The sequence below is a fragment of the Ornithorhynchus anatinus genome, chromosome 2 (assembly GCF_004115215.2).
Source record: "Ornithorhynchus anatinus isolate Pmale09 chromosome 2, mOrnAna1.pri.v4, whole genome shotgun sequence".
Taxonomy (NCBI): domain Eukaryota; kingdom Metazoa; phylum Chordata; class Mammalia; order Monotremata; family Ornithorhynchidae; genus Ornithorhynchus; species Ornithorhynchus anatinus.
The window spans coordinates 37,885,650-37,891,649 of NC_041729.1; positions in this window are offsets into that span (position 1 = coordinate 37,885,650).

Genomic DNA, 6,000 nt, shown 5'->3' on the forward strand with positions numbered 1-6,000 from the left:
GGCTCACAATCTTACTTCCCATTTTACAGATGAGGTGACTGAGGCACAGAAAAGTGAAGTGACATACCCAAAGTCACACACACACAGAAGCAGTGTGGTTTAATGGAAAGAGCACGGGCATGGGAGTCAGAGGACATAGGTTTTAATCCCCACTCCGCCATTCATTCAGTAGTATTTATTGAGCGCTTACTATGTGCAGAGCAATGTACTAAGCGCTTGGGGTGTACAATCTGCCACTTGTCTGCTGTGTGGCCTTGGGCAAGTCACTTCACTTCTCTGTGCCTCAGTTACCTCATCTGGAATATGGGCATTAAGACTGTGAGCCCCACATAAACAACCTGATTACCTTGTATCTATCCCACCGCTTAGAACAGTGCTTGGCACATAATAAGCACTTATTTTTTCAGCGCTTAGAGCAGTGCTTGGCACATAGTAAGCACTTACCAAATACCATCACTATTATTATTATTAAGTAGCGGAGCCGGGATTACTGTGCACAAAGCACTATGGGGCCTTGCTGTTCCAGCGGGGTTGTTCTCGGGTCTTCTTTCAGTATCATGACATTGGCATTTGATCCCCTAGGCCATTGGAACTTTGAACAATGATCTCCAGAAGAGACGGGCAAGGAAATAAGAACTGGGCAACTACCTCATGGCTCAGTGGAAAGAGCACGGGCTTTGGAGTCAGGAGTCATGAGTTCGAATCCCAGCTCTGCCACTTGTCAGCTGTGTGACTGTGAGCAAGTCACTCAACTTCTCTGTCTCAGTTACCTCATCGGTAAAATGGGGATTAAGACTGTGAGCCCCACGTGGGACAACCTGATTCCCCTGTGTCTACCCCAGCGCTTAGAACAGTGCTCTGCACATAGTAAGCACTTAACAAATACCAACATTATTATTACCTCAGCGGTAGCTGAGGTAAGCCCCTTATCATCAGTACAGAAATTCAAGGCATTCAATATAAGTGTCACAAAACCTGCGGAATATACCTCTCTACCATGTGGAGGTACTTGTGGAGTCATTTTATCTATTGGACAAAATGGATAGCTGCCCTAGGCCCACACTTGAGAGTCACCATTGATTTCTCTGCTGCCATCCCCAGCGCTAAGATAGGCAGGGTTAGATGACCTCAGAAGGTATTTGGACATTTACCCTGGAGGCCTGGGAGTAAGACACAAGAAGCAGCATGGCCAAGTGGATAGAGCATGGGCCTGGGGGTCAGAAAGACCTAGGCTCTAATCCCAGCACCGCCACTGGCCTGCTATGTGACTTTGGACAAGTCACTTACCTTCTCCCTGCTTCAGTTACTTCATCTGTAAATGGCGATTAAGACGGCAAGTCCCATCTGGAACATGGACTCTTTAGCTAGTCTTAGCTAATTAGCCAGTATCTACCCCAGTGCTTAGTTCAGTGCCTGGCACCTAGTAAGCACTTAAATAACATAAAAAACCTTCAATTTGGCACTTTTCTAGACTCGGTGGCATGTAACTCCCTCTGGTTTACCCTTAATTTCATTTCCTTTATGATGTGTCACAGTGTCGCCCATTCCCAGAAGCCTCACCCAAAAAAAACTACCCAGTTTCCTGGCATCCCAAGAATCTTCCCAACCTGCTTGATAAAAACAGTCTCACCCTGGGGAGAGTGAAGGCAGTGGCACTAGGAGAGGGTTAAATGGCAAGGGCAGAAGGTGAAGCTATACACTTATGCATTTCCCCCCACTTTTAAAAAAGGGGCCAAGGAAGGACATGGCAGCATGTTCGGGATAGGTTGAGCAGGGGGAAGGTGCTGACACTTGTTTCTAGCACCTTTCCTTCACCCCACTTTCAACATGCCCCCAACCACTCTTACTTTTTTAATGGTATTTATTTACCGCTTACTGTGTCAGACACTTTACTAAGCGCTGGGATAGATACAAGCTAATAATAATAATAATTGTGGTATTGGTTAAGCACTTACTATGTTTTAAGCACTGTACTAAGTCCTGGGGTGGAGGGTCAGCGTGGCTTAGTGGAAAGAGCCCGGGCTTGGGAGTCTGAGGTCATGGGTTCTAATCCCAGCTCTGCCACTTGTCTGCTGTGTGACCTTGAGCAAGTCACTTAACTTCTCTGGGCCTCAGTTACCTCATCTGAAAAATGGGGATGAAGACTGTGTGCCCCATGTGGGACAACCTGATTCCCTTGTATCTACCCCAGCGCTTAGTACAGTGCTTGGCACATAGTAAGCGCTTGATAAATACCAACATTATTATTATTATTAGATACAAGCTAATCAGGTAGGTCACAATGTGGTTTATCCACTAGGCTGCTCTGCTTCCTGGTACTACACATTCAGGCAGTAAGAAACCAGGTTGGAGAATCTGTCGCAGAGATCTCCTAGAATAGTCTTCCTATGACTTCATAAGTCTTTTCATGCTATTCATAAGGTAAGGGATGCACTGAGAGTTTCAGCAGAGAGTAAGGAACTAGGCTGGAAAAAAAGGATGGAAAAATGAGCTCACTTCTCCAGGACTAACATAACTCACCCCCCCCCCCCACACACACACACACTAACCCCCCCCCCAAAAATACTGAAACCAGGATCCAAAGTTCAGGAAAAACATAGCCAGGGTGACATTTCATATAGCACCATATCCAGGCTCTTTCTTTGATGCAACCTATTGGGGCTGACAAGAGGAATGGGAGTGCCTTGGCCATAGTACATTATACCCCTAAGGGAGGAAGCTTGTCTGCGCTTCGAAGCTATTATTCAAACTACAATGGAAAGGACTCCCTTTCCTCAGAGCTCTAGCAAAATTCTAAAGGTCTTGATAGGTGCCTCTGCCATCTCTTCCTTCTCCTCCTCCTCCTCCTCCTCCTTTCTCTTCCATTAGCAGCTGTGATAAAAGATCATGCTGCCCATGTGCCCAGCTATAAAGGACTCATGGGTCAGTTTTCCTCCCCCATCCTAATGCTCTTTATGCCATTTTTGGTCCTTATCACAAACCTGTCTGTGCCCTGACCTTCTTTGAAGCCTCTCTCAGGAGTTCCTGCTGCCTGAGCAATAGCTGCACCTCCCCGCACATCTCTATCACTGCAGAGGTCTGGAGGGTGGAACAAAGAGATGAGGCTTAAAAAAAAACAAGTGGAAGTGAAGAGCTGAGAATAGTTACGCATTGAGGCATTTTCTTATAGATGTAGGATTGTAATATGAAAAATAGAGGAAGTCACACACTGTTCACTCATAAATTGCCTGGGATTGGTTAAACTAGTGTTTCTTTCATGGCCCAATCCCAACTGCTATGTAACGCTGTAGTCGTACATATTTCTTAAACCCCAATACAGGGGGGAAAAAATGTCTGATTTATACACCACAGGAAACCTATTCAAACCAAAGCACGGTTGAAAAGTATCCTTGACAGAGTGCACTGGGGTTGGAAATTAAAGAAAGATGTGCATAATGCCTGCTGGGTGTATTTCCCCAGTAGCTAGAAAATACACTGATGCTAACAATGGAAACAGTCCTAATAAGCATCACTGGTCCAGCAGAGGAGGTGAGATGGTGGAATAATGGAAGTAAATAGCAATAAGAGTTGCTTCTGTCTCCACAGAAAATCAGGCCTCCTCCTCTCCTCAGTACAAAATGCCATAGAGATTGGATTACGTGGTACATATCACATTATGGGGCAGACTGTATATTATCTGAGTTAAAAGGCTCTTCAGTTCATAGGGCTCAAAATACCTAGACAAAACACAGAAGAAGAAGGAAGATAGAGGAAAGGGTTCCTCCTAAATTCCTTTGCTGAAGAAAGTTCATTCCACTCTTTCATTTCCCCCATGGAAAAAAAAAATAGTGGAGACAACGTAGCCCTGATTCCTGCCTCTTTTTTTCTCCCATAGTTCAGATGTTTTTCACTTCATCGTGCAACTCCCCCACCCCTTGAGTTTACTGTAATTCACAGAAGTGGGTACCTGGACTTGTGGGCACACAATCAGTGGTATTTACTGAGCACTTACTGTGTGTGGAGCACTGTGCAATACAACAGAGTTGGTAGGCACATTCCCTGCCCATAAGGAGCTTCCTGTCCAGCGGAGTGACTCTGATCTGGAAGAACACATACCAGCAGTGTTGTGAACTGCGAGAGCTCTTACATGACAACACATGGTTGGTTGGATTGTATGTTTTAGCAAAGCAATCTTACTTTTGAAAAAATGAAAATTAAAATAGAAAACCCACACCATGATTCCTATGAAATACCTTCAAATACAGAAATGGTATTAGTGCCTGGGTAGAGGATGATTAATCCTTTCAAAAAAACCCCAAATTATTGTCATTTATAATTTGATCCATGTAATACTGTATTACAAATGTCTAAAATCGAGGTCTAGTGGCTGGATGTAAAAGAAATCAGAAGGCAGGAAAGTAGAGTTACTAAAAATCATAAAGACAACCCACTGCTACCATGAGGCTACTGATTCTTTCAGCCATTAAGTGTTCCATTAGGCTGTAAACTCGCTGAGGGAAAGGACTATGCCTAACAACTCTTTCGTATTGTACACTCCCAAGTACTTAGCACAGTGCTCTGCTCACAGTAAGTACTTAATCGATCAATCAGTGCTATTCTCTAGACTGTAAACTCACTGTGGGCAGGGAATGTATCTACCAACTCTGCTGCACTGTACTCTCCCAAGCACTTAGTATAGTTCTCTGTACATGGTAAATGCTCAATAAATAAGATAGGTTTATTGAGCACTTTCTCGGTGCAGAGCATTGTACTAAGCGTCTTGGGAAAGTCACAACACAATAGAGTTGGTGGATGTGATCCCTAAACACAAGGAGCTTAGTGTCTATATGGGGAGAGAGACAGAAAAATAAATTACTGAGAGAGGAAATAACAGAGTCTAAGGATATGTACATAAGTGCTGTAGGGCTGGGTACATATCAGAAAGCTTAAGGGGTACACGGTAAGTGCATAGTCAATGCAGAGGGGTGGGCAGATAGGGGAAATGAGGCTCAATCAATCAACACATCAATTAAATCAGGGAAGGAAGGCTTCTTGGAAAAGATGTGATTTTAGGAGGCATTTGAAGGTGGGGAGAATGGTGGAATGTTGGACTCATGAAAGAGGAGTTCCAGGTCGAAGGGAGGACATGGTCAAGGGGTTGGGCATGGGATAGATGAGACTGAGGTGCAGAAAGGGGATTGACATGAGAGGACTATGTGGATTGGGTTGTAGAAGGAGATCAGTGAGGTATGGTAGAGCTGCTTGAGTTTGGAGAGAACTGAATATGTACAGACCTTAGAGATTGACGAAATCAAGTTTCAGCATATTGTAATGAGTAAGAAATTTGGGAAACAAATACTTGCCCCAGGGATAACTAGTTTCTCCCTCTGCTCTAAGACATTGCCAACTTCAAAATGAGATGTGTGAATAAAATACAGGCAATCCTTGGACTTGTGACAAAAATGACTCCTGAAATCTGTACCTTAAAAATGAAAAGTGTAATTTTCCCATAGGAACAGTGTTATAAATGGGAGATGGACTCCTGTATCAATGCTGGATAATCTATTTTCCCCAAATTACCTAGAGTAATATAGATGAGTCATTTAACTACACTGGGGCATTCACATTGAGGCAGAGGAGTTCCACCAGTTCTTTGTGGGCAGGGAACATGTCTGTCATAGTATAGTGTCATACTCTCCCAAGTGCTTAATACAGTGCCCTGCACATAGGAAGCGCTCCATAAATACAACTGATTGATTGAGCCCCCAGTAGGGTAGCTGACTAAATTGGAAATAAAATGGGCGTGATTAATCTCCCCGGTATTCCATCTGGCAACTAAGTAACTTTCCCCACCCCCAGCTTCTCCTTCTTCAAACTTTCTCCATTTCCCACCCCATAGTGACTTTTTAAAGCATTTCCCTACTTCTCCATAATAATAATAATGATGATGATGGTATTTGTTAAGCGCTTACTATGGGCCAAGCACTGTTCTCAGTGCTGGGGGGATACAAGGTGATAAGG